Here is a 16,317-nt window from a genome sequence, read left to right as displayed (position 1 = left end):
AAAAAGCGCTATATAAATGAGGGTGATTTGACTTGACTTGACATAAGAATAATAAAAACTGACCTCAACCTTCTAGAAACCCACTTGGGCAAAGTCATGGGGACTTAAAAAATAAAAATAAAAAATTCAGCCTCCCTCAAAAAGCTCAGCTATACTTTCATCTTTTCCGCAGTCCTGGCCAACCATTTAGGGTTCAGAAGGAGTCAATCCTCCTTTTGAATCACAGCTATGCTAGTGTCACAGTACAAAACAGAGAGAAGACAATGTGCCAAGAATTAATCAATGATAAAAGTGTTACACACAGATCAACTGCTTCATTATGCCTTGCAGTGCAATGAATAGTAGATGGAATTCTAACTAATTCTTATTCATATGGTGTCCTTGAGATGTGAGTATTTCCACAGTTTTGAAAGTGAATGGATTGGTCTATTCATCTACAGTTTTGATTTTATCCTAAATGGTTTGAACCCTCAAGGCCGTTTGGGTTCCTCCATCTTCCTATGTCTGGGCTTTCCGCCACAGGACCAGTGTTAATTTTGGCAGACATTTCTGATTTAGTCTTTATCTTCAGATGAAAATGCTCCTTAGTCTTTGTCACATTTTAGTAATTTTAGTCTTTCATATTTTAGTCTAGTTTTAGTCGACGAAAAGTCATCACATTTTTGTCAAGTCTTAGTCATTACTTTTAGTCATAAACTACAGTTACTAACATTCATTTTGATACCTATTTTATATGTAGTCTTTAGACAAAATAGTCATAATTTTTCTCTTTAGACCAATTCATTTAAGCTTATGAAAAATTTGAATCAAGGTAACAGGCTGTATTGACATTGCACTTTGCAGTAGCACTTGTGCAATTCTTCATATACCTTTTCAGTGGTTCTCAAACATTTTAGAGTGTCGTACCCCCTGAGGGACTTAACATTCTTCTGTGTAGCCTCTTTTTTCACTTAGACTGCAGTTACACCTTTTCCATTAAGGGACAATAACCTTCTTAAATAGATTTTTCCAGTGCATTTTTTACCTTTAATACCTTTGTAACATAAATAATGCCTTAAAATTTAAAAAAAATTTAATAAATACAATGATAAAAACAAAGTGATACTTTTAAATATTACATTAAAACCGCCAGTAGGTGACGGTAAGTCACTGTTTTTATGAGTGAATCATCAAGTCATTCATTCTTTCAGTATCAAAGCAAGCGGCTGTATTTATGAATGAATCATTGAATCATTGACGATTCGTTCAAAGCCGCAGATTCGTTCACGAAACACAGCTTGTGTGCTGCAGTGGCTTTCGTTGCAAAATAGAGCAAAAATACTGACAATACTGTTTAAAATGTACATCACTTAATATTACCCTTTTGTTTGTTGAATTGTTGTATAAAATCAATATTCGGGATATTATATTATATTCGGGCAATATATTCTCGCTGGTAGGCCTATAATATGATCAACATTAAAAACAGTGACTCACAGAAGGATATGTTTTTGTATCGAAGAGAGTTTTAATCTTAAATCTACATGCAGTCTGTGTCTATATTTGTTTTTTATGCTAGTAACTACTAAATTCCCACTTTCACAAAGGTAACTTTATATTGTCGAGAACAGCACTAATGTAGCGATGCTGGCTTGTGTAGGTGCAGTCAGTTTCGACTGCAAAAGATGAGGTAAAACTGATTTCAAAAGAGTGATTTTGGTAAAGTGTTTAGTCTTTTAGCCACATTTCAGTCTCTTCTTTTTTTGTCAACGATATTGCATGTGTAGTTTTAGTCACGTTATCGTTAAATGAAATTGGTGTCGTCTCTCATCGTCTCATCTTAGTCATGGAAAAAAAGGTCATCAATGAACATTTTTTGTCATAGTTTTCGTTAACGAAATTAACACTGCACAGGACAGCCTGCTGAAGTGTTGGAGGGTAGACAGGAGAAGGAGACGACGTAACATTTCATGGTGGTTCTCTCCTGGAATAGCTTAGAGGAAAGCTTCTGCAGACATGACAGCAGTTGTCATTTTCGGTCTCTGTGGGTAATTGTGCCTCACCTCCCCAACTACCTGCTGCCAGTTCAGACAAGCCTCCTAATCACCTCTTCCTCCTTACCATTCTCATCTTCCTCAGGCACAGAACAGGAAGTGCAGTAACTGTCTGGACTCTTCTTTTGAATGAGTGACAAGTTGGGAACACAAAGAAATAGCACAAGAGAGGATTCTACATAACTGTAGGCAGGAACTCTACGCACCACCTAAATAACATTCCACACAGAAAACAATTCATGTCAATAGAGTTTGAATTTAGCATGTTGTCAAGCCAATAAGAATCCTAAAGACCTGTTCACACCAACACGAATGTTCGGCAGACAGGCTGAATGAAAAAACAATTTCAATCTCTGACAGTAGGTGGCGCATATGGAAAAGCAGAAATACAAAAGTTACACCGGTTACTACGGTACACAATTCAGCAATGCAGAACTTTCTGTTTCTAACCCGCTTGTCACAGAGAAGAAAGTAAGCCAAACAGTATACATGTTTTCAAACAGCAGTTTAGATTTTTGTATTCAAAATGGTTTATCAAAAAGCACCTAATACATGAATACAGAGACAAGAGCGCTAGTTGTGGATTCTTCCACTACTATTCGCTGTTGTTTAGCAAAATAGATTGTTCGTGAGCACTACCAAGTCACCAACCTACAAAACTGGTCGCATTGACGGCATTCAAATGTTCGTGTCGGTTTGAACAGATGCATTAGCCATTCTTTCAAATTAAAATGTTTTTTCAAACCAAATATTAGCATGTTGCTAAGCTAAAGGCCTGATAAAAAGATAAGCGCCAACACAAATAGCACACAAAAACATTGAGTACAAACAAGTTTTGGAGCAGAGCATTTCGGTGCTGCACTCTTTTACAACAACAACAACAACCAACTTTTATCCACAAAGAACAAAGTAGGAAATACAAAAAAGGTCACAGACAAACAGTTTTTTTCCTAAAGCAGCTGAAAGGCTGGAGCTCAGTTCCTATAAATTGGTGTGTCCTGGGTAAATTTGTAAGCTGTATGACTCTGCCCTTCTATCTGGTTCATATCTCAACTTACTCAGCATTCATAACTACCACACAGCACACATTAAAAAGACATTTATAAAAGCTGTATTTTTTTTTTTTTTTTTACATCGGTTCAGTGCTAATTAAAATGTCAATGGTTTTTCAAAAATGTCTGTCCAAGCATCAGAGTATGTTCATCAGCTTCCAATATGAGGAGCTCTCTGGGGTTCTTCTACACTGTGGCCTCCATCGTGCTATCTGATAAATGGCACTTATAAACCTCTCAGTTAAGACTCGGGCTTGTGAAAGGTCACATGGAATTGAATAGCAGGTCAGCCTAGAAATTAACATATTAAACCAGGAGTGAGTGAAATGTCAGCGATCAGTCAAGGCAAAAATTCTGTTCTTGAATCAAGACATGAGGGAGGCTACACACGGCCATACTGGGAGTCTTTGAGTGCACTCTTCATGGTTAGACTGAAATACTGGCAAGAGTCAATGACATGCTATTAGACAGAATGACACTAGTCCACAGGAAGCACCAACCCTATCCCAGTATAGACGTTGATATAGCTAATGTTCTATGGAGCAGCACAGGACACGGCTCTAAGAGTGCACTCAACATATCTATTTACACTTATCTGTACTGGCATTTTTACTGGATTGCACCCTCTCTAAATGTTCCACCCGCTCATTTAATTGGAAATGATTTCTGTCCAAGCACGTAATTGTTTTCAAGCTGCTCTCAAGATGCTATACGTCCCTCCCGTTGCCAGCAACCCAACTGCACTTTTCCTATACCTGCCTAGTATGTCTGGTCTTGGCAGAATAGATCTGCTACGCTAGTATGGGACTTGCTACTGCCAATACATACACAACACAAGCAAGACAAGCTGCTGCTGTACAAAATAGCATACATGAATTACCCATAGCAGATCTATACAGGTGGAGCTGGGGGAGGTGTAGGGTTTCTAAAAGTGCGCTGCAACTGCTACAGCAAATGCTGACCAATATTTGAAGGTTGAGCAGCGAGCTTATTGGCTACTGATACAGCAGGAACCAATTAGCTGTGCCCTATAGAGAAAGATGTGATTGCAAACAGATTGAGTTAAGGACCTATCAGCCTGCACCATCTAGAGTTTCATGACAGAACTTTGTATTAAAAAAAGAAAACAATTATTTTAAATTGTAATGAAATAAATGCAGCCTTTGGTGAGCGTAAGCAACTTCATTAAAAAAAAAAAACCCAGACATTTGAATGGTAGTGTTCTGTAGTAATTTGAGAATGCAAGATATGAATAAAATATAGAGGTTCAAATCTATGTACCATTCCCTTTATATCTTTTTTTTTTTTTTTTTTTTTTTGGAAATTGGCATTTTTAAAGCCTCATGTTTCTAATTGCGTCAACAGACATGTTTTCCTCATTTGTGCAGTTGGTGTACATGTGTTTTGTATAACACACACATGCTTCCCCATGTGCTGCATCTGTTCCTGCAGCATCAAAACAGCTTGGTGAGATTAGATTTTGGAGGCAGCTGCACAAAGTTTGTTTAAAATCAGAGGCTAAATGTATCATTTACTGCATTTATATGCACTAGAACAGTGGTTCTCAAACCTGTCTTGGAGTACCACCAGCCCTGCACATTTTGTATGTCTCCCTCATCTATCACACTTGATTCAACTCATGAGCTCATTAGTAGAAACTGCAAGACCTGAAATAGGTGTGTCAGATAAAGGGAGACATACAAAATGTGCAGGGCTGGTGGTACTCCAGGACACATTTGAGAACCACTGCACTAGAATATTGATTTTAATGAGAATTTGGATATATTCCAGTTACTGCATGTAGGCTCATGTAAACAACACATTTTAACCTGATTGCTGTAGTCACATTAAGCCTGAATAAAATAGCTGGAATATACCTGTATTAATCAGAATTCTTATTCAGAATATCCACCTGAGCATTAATTTGTATCAGCGCATATTCAAACAAAGGGATTATCGGAGTGATATTAGATACAGACTTCCGGCTAAATTTTGCAATTCATCACTGTTGGGTGTTTATATTAAGGACATGAATAAGAATGAATAAATTGATTAAATAACTGTCCAAAAAGACTTAAGTTCAGCATAATAAATATGTCCAGCAGGTTACTCTCACTTCTGTGTTTACCTGGTACTTTGTGTAACTTTCTAGGGTATAATGACATCATCCAGTGAGGTGACTCATGCTGACCTATGAGACACATTGTCATTGGATGCTCCCAGGCCCAGCAGCAGGTCACAAAATTCAGAGCAGACATATGGCCACGCTGTGCCCTACCAAATGCTCAGAGAGAGGTTTAGGCCCTGCTCCAAGACCCCAAGCCAGCTACTCTGGGCATCTGACCCTTATTTCTGCTCAATGGATTACACTGATTGGTTGGGAGAACAGAAGGGTCACTGGAATGGCCACAGGGCCCAGAGCTCCGGCCTGTTAACTGTGATTCACTCATTACAGAAGCACTGTTTAGACTCGCAGAGGGAGGGAGGGAGGGATAACCTAGAGCAAACTGCAGAGAAAGGAAAAGAGAGCATGGACAGAAGAACAGACAGATGGGTCACCGGAAGGGCTACCAAATGCACAGCTTTGACCTGTTTACAGTCATTTATTTATTACGGTAACACTATTCAGACAGTATTATGTAGGATTCAAGTTGTTTTATACTTTTAAAAGAAAAGGTTCTATATAGAAACTTAAAGGGCTCTCTCAGCTGCTTCACAGAACCTTGTAGGGGTTCTTCCTGGGTTAGTGACATCACTAAATCTAAAATTTGCATAAACCCTGCCCCCGGGAACAAGCAACAAAGGGGGAGAGGCCATGTAGGGCTGCTTTCGAGAAGAGGAAGAGCTGTAGTAGTAGAGTGTTGTTGCCATGCCGTCATTTTACTCCGGACTGCTTCACAAACGAGGGTCAATTCAACGCTGGATTTGCACAAAAGATTAACATGACAGCACATGCTAGTTAATGAGTTGAATCAACTCCACAGCAACTACATAAATTTATACACTAATCATTCAGAAACGTCCAGTTGCATTCTAAAAGTTGTAACTTCAGTATCCGACTCCGGTTTGAACAATGTAAGGCTGAACACCGTTACTGACAATCGTCATTTTGTCTGTCAGATTCTCCAGCTTTGTTGTTGTTGAGGAACCGAAGCGCGAACTGTTAAAGTTCCGCCCTCTTTTGAATAGCGGGCTGGGAGCTGCAGATCATTTGCATTTGAAGGGACACACACAAAAATTGTGTGTTTTTGCTCACACCTAAATAGGGGCAAATTTGACAAGCTATAATAAATAATCTGTGGGGCATTTTGAGCTGAAAATTCACAGACACAGTCTGGGGACACCAGAGACTTATATTACATCTTGTAAAAGGGGCATTATAGGTCCCCTTTAATCAATTTTATTTTAATTCATTTTTAATTTTGATTACATTTTATGAATTAAGCAGCTCACAAACATACTTTATCATATGAAATATACATACTTTATATGTTAAATAACCCATTAGACATGAAAATATAATACAATCATTTAATACATTTTTCCATATATAGAACCTTTCCGGCATAAAGCATTCTTTAAAATTGAGTCAAGAACCCTATTGTTTCAACAAATGAGAAAATAAAGAATTTTTTCCTTAACTACCTTACAAAAGTTTAGGGTTGGTAAAGTCCCCCTGAGTCAATAATTATATCCCTTAAAACTCATCTTTGATAACCAAAATGACATATTTAAAAGTTTTTTTCCTGTGGAAAAAAAAGGAAAATAATTATTCATGTCTTAAAATAGCTTGAATGTTACTCTACACCCTTGTTTCATTAAGTATGCAGATCTATGAATTTTCAAATTAGCCCCACCTCCACTCAATCACACCAGCTCAGAGATCCACTTGGTCAAATTTACTGTAAACTCTGCACAATGGCAAGTGGAAATACTGGTTTAATTCAGCCATATATGTTTGAATCAGAAACTGATTCAGAAGAAGAGGAAGAGTGAATTATATAGGCTCATCTACAAGTCGATGTCTGGTAATGCGTTTTGTGTATCGCTCAACATCGGACACAAAACAGTTATCAGTATGATTAGCCTTTTGTTTGACTACGTTATCAAACAGCTAATAATCTGTTGTTGATGTTACACAATCCATGCTCCCATTTCGCCACCTCAGTCTGCATTCTAAAAATCAGCACCCGTAGAAACGCTTTGAACAACTTAGAATGTCAGTGGAGAAAGGCATATAGTTCAACATAACATCGTAATATACATCATTCATAATTTACCCGCTATAAATGTACCCGATTTTTCATATCAACAGGAAAATATTCCCGGATAACCTGGCTTAAGACTCCCCTGCTTTGCAGCATAGTAATGATATGCTATAGCCCGCCCCCACTTTGACATGATTGGTTACAAGGTAATTTGTGACGTTAGAAACAGCAGTGATTTCAAACCACGTTTTTGAGAATTTCCTTTTTTTCACTGCAGGTTTAAGTAGAAAACACTCAGCAATGGTGCTAACTTATGAATTTGCATGTTTGTCTTAAAACACAACATTTTATTGCCACGCCTAATTCTGAGACCCATAACAGACGTAAATTTTCACCACTTCTGATGCGTGTGCAAAGTTTCATGAGTTTGAGCATGTTTAGGCCCTCAAAAATGCGACTCATTTGGGGGATGAAGCAGCGGAAATACAATAATAAACGGAGCAATTCCTATAGGGTCCTCACACCATCGGATCGGATAGTTATTTTTAATTGTAATAATATTTCACAGTATTACTATTTTTACTGTTTTCATCAAATAAATGCACCCTTGGTGAGCATAAGAGACAAAAAAACAAAATTGGCTGATTTTAGGGCTGGGCGATATATCGCATGCAATACTGAAAAGCCACGCAATATCGCGTTCATTATCGAAGACGATTCATCTGCGATATGAACACGATATTGCGTGGTTTTTCAGTGAACTACGGCTCTGTCTATTAAATGCCGCTCCTTTTGAAAGCAGGTGATGGCGATTTAGCAGTAATCAGGGAACCGGCTTTACTGACGAAATGCGCGTGACAATCGCATTCGATATATCACCCAGCTCTAGCTGATTTCATTTAAACACCTTCAGAATTTCAAATACATTTTCTGCAGCAACCTTTGCAGAGTTGAAGGCATGATTCATCGAGTGTGATGGATAAAAATAGCTATTTTGCTGTTAAACTATATAGTACATGAATCAGACAGCCTTGGCAGTGCTTACATAAAGACTTGCAGGGCTAGGAGGCCTTGTCTTTTTATGCTTTTTTTTTTCTGGTTGTAATTAGCATGTACAGTTTGTATTGTCATTTAAGCTTGCCAATATATCCTGTTCTCACTGCAAACAAAGCTGCTGGAAAGTTAATTGTCTTATGAAGCCTGTGCACAGAGTGAAGCAGAGAAAAAAAATGCTTGGAAGTAATGCAGATTTTTCAACTGCAGATGACCCTGTGATGCAAGGCATCTGTTTCAACAACCTTAATCATGTTTAAATATTGGCTAGCTTATTCAAAAGAAATTCAAAGAAATTCGATTTATTAGTCAGACTTGGTGGCTGATGCCTCAAAACTGTGTCTGCCAGTTTGTTTCCCATCATTTATTTTTATTTCATATTATTCCTGTGAAACTATGAGATGTTCATTTTGAACAAGTGGAAAATTGAGTAATATAATTGTGACAGAAAATGTGTGGCTCATTTCTCGCTCTCAGTCAGACATGCTTATAATAATTTATATACAGCATGTGCTGAGATTGCTTGTAAAATGCATAATCAGTAACACAAAAGAGACCCAGTGAAGTTCACACACACATAAACAAGATCCATACGTTCATTTGCACATCCCCCTCTTTTTTGCTGTTGGGAAATTGTGCTTTAAAATTTGTGTTCTACAGGAATGTCATGCTATTTGGTTCATTGGTCTTCTCAGACAAGTGTGAGAGGTTCATGATGTTGCCCCGGAGCTCTTCTCAGTCGCTCAACCGGCATTATCCCACATATTTTTCTTCATTTTACATAAAGCTCACAAACGCACTGAGCTCTTACAGAGGAATATATTACATGAAGCAAAAAAAAAAAATCAGTGAAGTTTTAGAATATTGGCCATTTCCGTAACATCTGATATGCCTGTGTTTTGCTGCTAATTATCTAATGTATCGGTAGTGCTCTATTAACAAACATTCATTGTGGGTCAGTGGAAGAACATATATAGCCTATATCTCATGGGGAATGGATGGGGAGCAGGCCTGATGCATTCTGGGAACAGGTTTTGAGTGGGCAAGGGACAGCATGCCCCAGATCCATCAGTGCTCATGGAGAGCAGGGTTAAGGGCCAAAGAACATGCTGCACCACACTGCTTCTATTCCCAGACTTGCAATCTAAAGGTCAATGCTTTTAATCAGAATAGGAAAATAAATAAATAAATAAATAAAACAATAATAAATGCTTGGTTTGTAAAGACCAATCATGATCTGAGAATATTTTACTGAAAAAAAAAAGTTTATCTTATATGATAATGATGATAAAAATGTAAGTGTAAAATAAAAAAAAATACACTCTATTTTCTAAATGCATGTTATTGATATATTTGTGAACAATTCATCTGTGCATGTCTAAACTTTTAATCAATGTCATAATTCGATCTTCCTTCCAGTGACACGTCAGACTCGCCTGCGCCCTCTTTGATTGAAAGTTCGCATTCAGATCTGCTTCCATCCAACCATTTTTTTTCTTTTTCAATAGTCCGTTTCACTCAGATATACGCCACAACACTGATGAAAAGATCGGTCACTAGTCTCACTACTACATTTCATTGAAACTTCAAAAGTGCAATGTTTGTAAGTCACTTTCTGCCTCAGAGTAAAAAAAAAAAAAAAAAGGTAACAACTGTTTTTCTTTAATTGCGATTTTTATATTTCTACTATATGACTTGATATCTCATTACAAGTAATTGTGAATTTATATCTCACAGTTATGACTATTTCTCTTATTTATTATTTTATATCTCACAATAATTTTCATATTTCTATATAATTATAGCTATGTCTTATGTCTCACAATATGGCTTTTTATCTCACTATTGCAACTTTACGTTTTATAATTGTGACTTTATCCCATAATTCTCACTTTATTTCTTGAAATTTAGACTTTATATATCATAGTGTGAATTAATTACTTGTTTTACATTATTTCACAATTACCCGTTTTATTTTTCATAAAAATAGGCAGAAATGGTCTTCAATAGATATGTACCCCAGTATGAGGCTTAAAATATTTTTTTAACATTTATCCAAATGTTCCTAATTAAAGAATACCCCGCAACATACATCAGCCCTCATTACCCACACTGTCTATCAGAGGGTCAAAGCCTAGGGCTCTCTCTCTCTTTCTCTCACACTCTCCACACGCACACATGCACACACACACACACACACACACACACACCCAAGTGCATTGACAAAAGCCATAACATGCTCTCACTTTCTCTCTCATACACACGCAAGCACACACACACACACACACTCGTGGGAAATATTGCAGTGAAATGGCCCCAGGAAGTGTTTGGAAGTCAACAGTAGTGCATAAATAATGAATTTATCTCTTGCACACACCCTGTTGTGACAGTTTGTCTTGTACAATGCTCTCTGATTTAGAGAGGTGAACAGGGACTGTAGCTAAATGTCAGATAAGAGAATAAGGCCATTGGGAATCTGACTGCAGATGAAAGAGTGTGTTTGAGAGCTAAATGCAGTTATCACCCAGGATAGTGGAGGGCGGCTGCTAGCACAGCTGTTTCATAAAGGGATAATTCACTGATAATGTGATTGGCTTTTGGCCACACTGTCAACATGCCAGCTAGGTGGTTCAAATACAGACTTGTAGGGAATAGATGTATGTGTGTGTGTGTGTGTGTGTGCAAAGCATCCTGCAGCCTTTCTCTGCATGTTCTGTAATTGCTGTCTCATGCTGTGCTTTCCAGCATTTGATTTATACAGCAACAGACACACACGCACTGAAGCACTAGGTGTTCCATCATCACTGTGTCTTTACATAAAGTTTGCTAACTTTTATTGGCTATTATTTTCTGAGCCATAATAAGTTACTTTACTGTGGCTATAAATCCATGTTGAGATGCAGGATGTAGAAATGATTGGAAAGTGGATTGCTTGTAATTGTACATATTCAGATGAAGTTTTTTTTTTTTTTTTTTTTTTTTTTTTTTAGCTTTAACTATTTCTAATTTATTTATTTTTTATTTCAGTTTTAATTTTAGTAATTTTAGAACTTAAACTTATATATTTCAGTTAAATGCCAAGGCAACTAATTTTCAAGTTTTTAAATGAAAGTTTTAAATTTCTTATTTAAATTTAAATCTCTTATTTATATTTCAGCTTTATTTCAATTTAAAAATAAATATAAATATATATTTTATATATTTAATATATAAATAAATATTTTAGTTAACAATAACAACACTGAAATGACTGATATTAAAATTCTATATTATTTTGTCTGAATAATTAAATTAAAATAAAGTTTTAAAAGTGAATTTAGTACAAAAAATATATATTTCTGAGATTAAATTTAACAATTTTAAATGATTAGTGTTTTAAAGATGACAAAGGTAATTTAAATGGGAAAATGAGTATGTACAAGAAGTTGTGAGGTCGAAGTGTGTATGGATGGGCAGTTCTGCAAATGTCTGACCTGTATAGATTAATTTGTATGTTTACGGGAAGCCTTGAAGCACTAGTTCACTGAAGCACAGAGTCTTTGCCTTGAGTTGAGAGTAATGGTGATTGATGATGTCATTAGATTATAGAGACCTGACAAGGCTGATATGTTGAAAGAGCAGATCTATGAGGAGGAAACATCTCAGTCGTGTCTGCAGTATAAATGTAGCCTGAATTGTTAAGATGGCAATAATGGTAGTGAATCATCTATCTTTGTTTAAACTGTTGGTTTAAATTGATGATTATAGAATTACATGCATGATTAGGACAAAATACATTTACATGAACAGAGCTGGGATTATTGATGTTCTTATATATATATATTTATTTATTTTCACTGTAGCTACCCTAATGTCTTGATTATCTGTATTTACATTATTAACACAATGCATTTACAAATTTAACACAATGAATTAAAATAATTAACAATGTAAAAAAAATAAATAATAAAATAACTGTGACAAGTTAAAGGGTAAAAATGGTAACAAAATCACAAAGACAGGTTTGATTCCAGTGTCATTACAGTTCACTTTTCAGTAAACTACCTAGTAGCTAGGGTGCATCTTAAAAGTTTTTTTTTAATAACTATGTTGTAAAGACTAAAAAGCTTCATCAGTAGGCATCAACATTGTCATATCCATGCCAAACACCCTGAGAGTTGTCATAACAGAAATATTATATATGTGTGTGTGTGTGTGTGTGTGTGTGTGTGTGTGTCATATGATCCTTCAGAAATCAATCTAATATGCTGATGTGGTGTTCAAGAAGCATTTATTATTATTATAAAATACAAAAAAAAAAAAACCCTATCAACTAGGATTTCGATGATGAGCAGCATTTATTTGAAACAGAAATCTTATGTTATGTAATGTACTTTTAACAGCAATAAAATGTTACTTTAATAAATATGTAAATTAATACATAAATGCATTGCAAAGCAAGATTAGAGCTACTATTTTGAAAAAGAGCTTCTAGTCAACTGAAGGAGAAAACAAAAATAACATTAATTCCCATTAAAAATAACAATAATGTAACAAGTTAATTAGTTGATTCATTCATTCATACACTAGTTCCAGCAGTATTTTCTCCCCAAGCTTGTACTTTTTTTTTTTTTGCTCAGGAACTGCTCAGAATGGAAAGCAGTGGAAAAATAACTAGAGACATGTAGGGCAACCAGCCCACTTATCTGATCACCCTGCCTGGCCTTTTCCTTTTCATGAGCCCTCAGATCAATACTGAAGCCTCCTTACCAGCTACTAGTGTAATTCCCTTGTTTCCATCCATTATTTGGCATATTAAAATGCAGGTGTGTCAGAGAGTGGAGGAGAGTGAAGGAGAAAAAGAATGAGGGATCAGAATTGTTTCTCTACCGGTGCTAAAGGGTGCTAGACCAATAAGTGGGGGTGCTAAGAAAATAATCGATATTCATGGCGTCAGTTACTTCATAAAGAAATTGTAATTTTTTGTTTTTAAATAAAAGCAGCTATGGTACACACCACATTCAACAGAATTACCCCCCCCCCCCCCCCCCAAAAAAAAAGAAAAAAAAAAAGATATAAGCTTAATACAAGTGACCACAAAACAATGACAAAAACCTTTTACGTGGAAAGGTGAAAGACTTGATCAATGGACAGCACCCATGCGCTCAGCATTAACACCACAATACATATGTATGCATAATCAGACTTTACAATTAAATTAAACATGAAATGAACACCACATCACAATCTTAGGCCGTGTGTCCACCAAAGCGTTTTAAGCCAGCTGAATGCGTTTTTGTTTTAAAAAATTTAAAACGCGGCCAGTGGAATATGGGTAAAAAAAAAACGTGTTTTTTAAAAATTGAACTGATTTTAATGAGCGCCACGTTTTTAGAACGGCATGTCATGTGCGAAACGCTGCAAAAGACGCAAGACGTGAGCGCAATGGTTTTGCATATCCGTCTAGCGTGTTTACATAGAAAAAAAAAATGGAAGAGTAGCGCATTGGAATGGAAAGTCGTGTTCTGTGTGAACGGCCACTTAGGAAACTACGCTCAGTCGGCGGGATAGCTATGCTAGTGCTGGCTGTGGCTGCACCTGTGGAGCAGCTAACAGCAGCAACAAACTACTTGTTTTTTAAAGCAGAACTAAGTAACTTTTTTTTACCTTCATAAATAGTTTTCTAAGTCCTTACAATGGTTAATTGATTTGTAGTGGTGTGTTTGAGGCGAGCACTAACCCCCTCTGGCACGTCTACGCCAAAAAACAGCACTTGCAAGTTGAGCTGCACCGACCCGAAACATTCTCGCCTCATGTTCACGTTCACGCGAGAGTGACAAAATGCTTTATGGTAATTCAAAAACAGTGTATATATTATGACTTTATAAGACAATTTCGAAAATTACCCACTTCCATCGAGATTTCTTGTACTGTATTTGCAAAACTACTGCGCTGGTGAGCGTTGTAGTCGTTGTAGTCCAGCGCTGCGCTTGGAGTATTTATGACAGTGTGATTCACTGAAGGAACCTGTAGGGGGAGCTTCGCCAATCTTCCATTGCCTTACTAGACAGGCATTAGTAATCAAACACAGACAGCATTGTAACAGTCCAAATTAATAGAGCACAAACCACCTACTCAAAAACACAACAGCAACAAACAAGCGTGCATATAGACAGTAGGGGTGGCATGGAGCAGAGCGAGCATTTTCAAATAATTCCTACTAAAGTTGAGCGTGAAGCTCTGAAAGTTCGGAAAAGCTGTCTGCATATTACATTCACGGGATTCGCCGCACAGGGTATAAGAAAGCTAAGAGAAATGCACGCTTTGCTTGATGATATGATTGCAGGTTGTGGTCTCGCCCACCGGTTGCCTTATTTTCCTTACTAATGCTCTACAAAGGCATCTTTTATGTTGTTTGGAATGCCGTGGGCTTATATACTGTATTAAAAATATGAAATTCACTGACAGAAGGCTGCTTTCGATTTCAAATTCTCACATGCAAGAACGCTCACGCATGCATTTTTTAACTTGTAATTATTTTAAAACAAGTTTAAAAAAAGTTTATAGTTCCACATATAATTAAAAAAAAGAATTAATAAAAGAATTAATTAATAAGAAAAAAAAAGTATTAAGAATCATTTTGGAATCAGATCGGATCATGAGGATTCCATTTCCCACCCCTAGATAAGATACATATTTTACCTGTAATTTAATTAAAGTCTACTAAAATGTGATTCCAATTTTTTTACATAGCGATTTAATATAGATATCATCTTGACAGTGGAAAATATTGTGATATGAATTTGAGCTCATATCGCCCACCCCTAGATCAGAAACTAAAGAAGTGAGGTGAGACCTTCTTAAATACACTAAAAGAATGCTTCTCTAGTACATACTCCATTCACACACTACCAGTCTAGATTCTTTGTAGACCTAAATTCACATATAACTCAGTAAACATAAAGATTGTGTAGATAAATTATTCCACGTTGACTGCATTTATATCAACAGAGGAGTAAATCTGTGTTCTGATGGAGAAAAAAAGTCATTTTACTGCAATGTGACTTTAATCGCCTTCAGTAGTGCTTTAGAGCTGTTTGTGATGTTTTGATGATGAAACCTCGCTCATTAATTTTGTAAGGCAGAAGTGCTTGACAGAATGATAGATTTTTAATCAGAGCTTTTAATTACACTGGGGATGTGCTTCAGACCTAGAGAGAGACATATGGAACCCCCAGAGTTTCTCTGCTTTATTTTGTCAAAAGATGGAGATGCAGGAACAGCTTGATAACAAATGCCTTCAATGCTGTAGAAGTTCGGTTTCACTATGTGGTAAATAAGTAAATGCAATGCCATTCAGAACAATACTATTCTGTTTTGAACAGTTTAACTATTCTTGAAATATATCTTCTTTTTTTACATAAATTCTTTATTTGTAGACCTAAAACAAAGTTATTATTATTATTATTATTGTCTATTATTACACATTTTACATAATGTATAATTTTACATACTTATTGTTTTGTTTTTACATCCTAGTCCAAATTAGTGCCTGCACAACAGTGTGGTTAGCAAGGTCAGTATTGTCTGCCATCATTCAGGTTTTTTTTTTTTAACTAGTGAATATAAATATGAACAAACAACAGTATCCACAGGCACATCTCAGGCCTCATTATCCACATATATCCAGCCTCAATTATAAGAATACTGCCAATGTTCTCCAAGGCAGCAAGCTATCAGCAATACAGTAATTTGCTATTAGGTTGTCCTCTTAAGTCCGCCAGTGTGAGAAAGTGATAGCTATTGGCACTTTTTTAAAAGTTATGTATATGAGAAACACTCCATATTCCTGCACTTGTAAAAAGGTCAAAAAGACAAAAATGAGCTGCTGAAGCTACCAAAACTTTTACAGTAAATATTAAAGGTCGACCGATAGTGGATTTTACAGATACCGATAACTAGGTTGGGCCATACTAGCCGATAACCGATTAA

This window comes from Chanodichthys erythropterus, chromosome 5 (assembly GCF_024489055.1).
Source record: "Chanodichthys erythropterus isolate Z2021 chromosome 5, ASM2448905v1, whole genome shotgun sequence".
Classification (NCBI taxonomy): Eukaryota; Metazoa; Chordata; class Actinopteri; order Cypriniformes; family Xenocyprididae; genus Chanodichthys; species Chanodichthys erythropterus.
The sequence above is the reverse complement of the archived record's forward strand: the minus strand, read 5'-3'. Positions refer to the sequence as shown.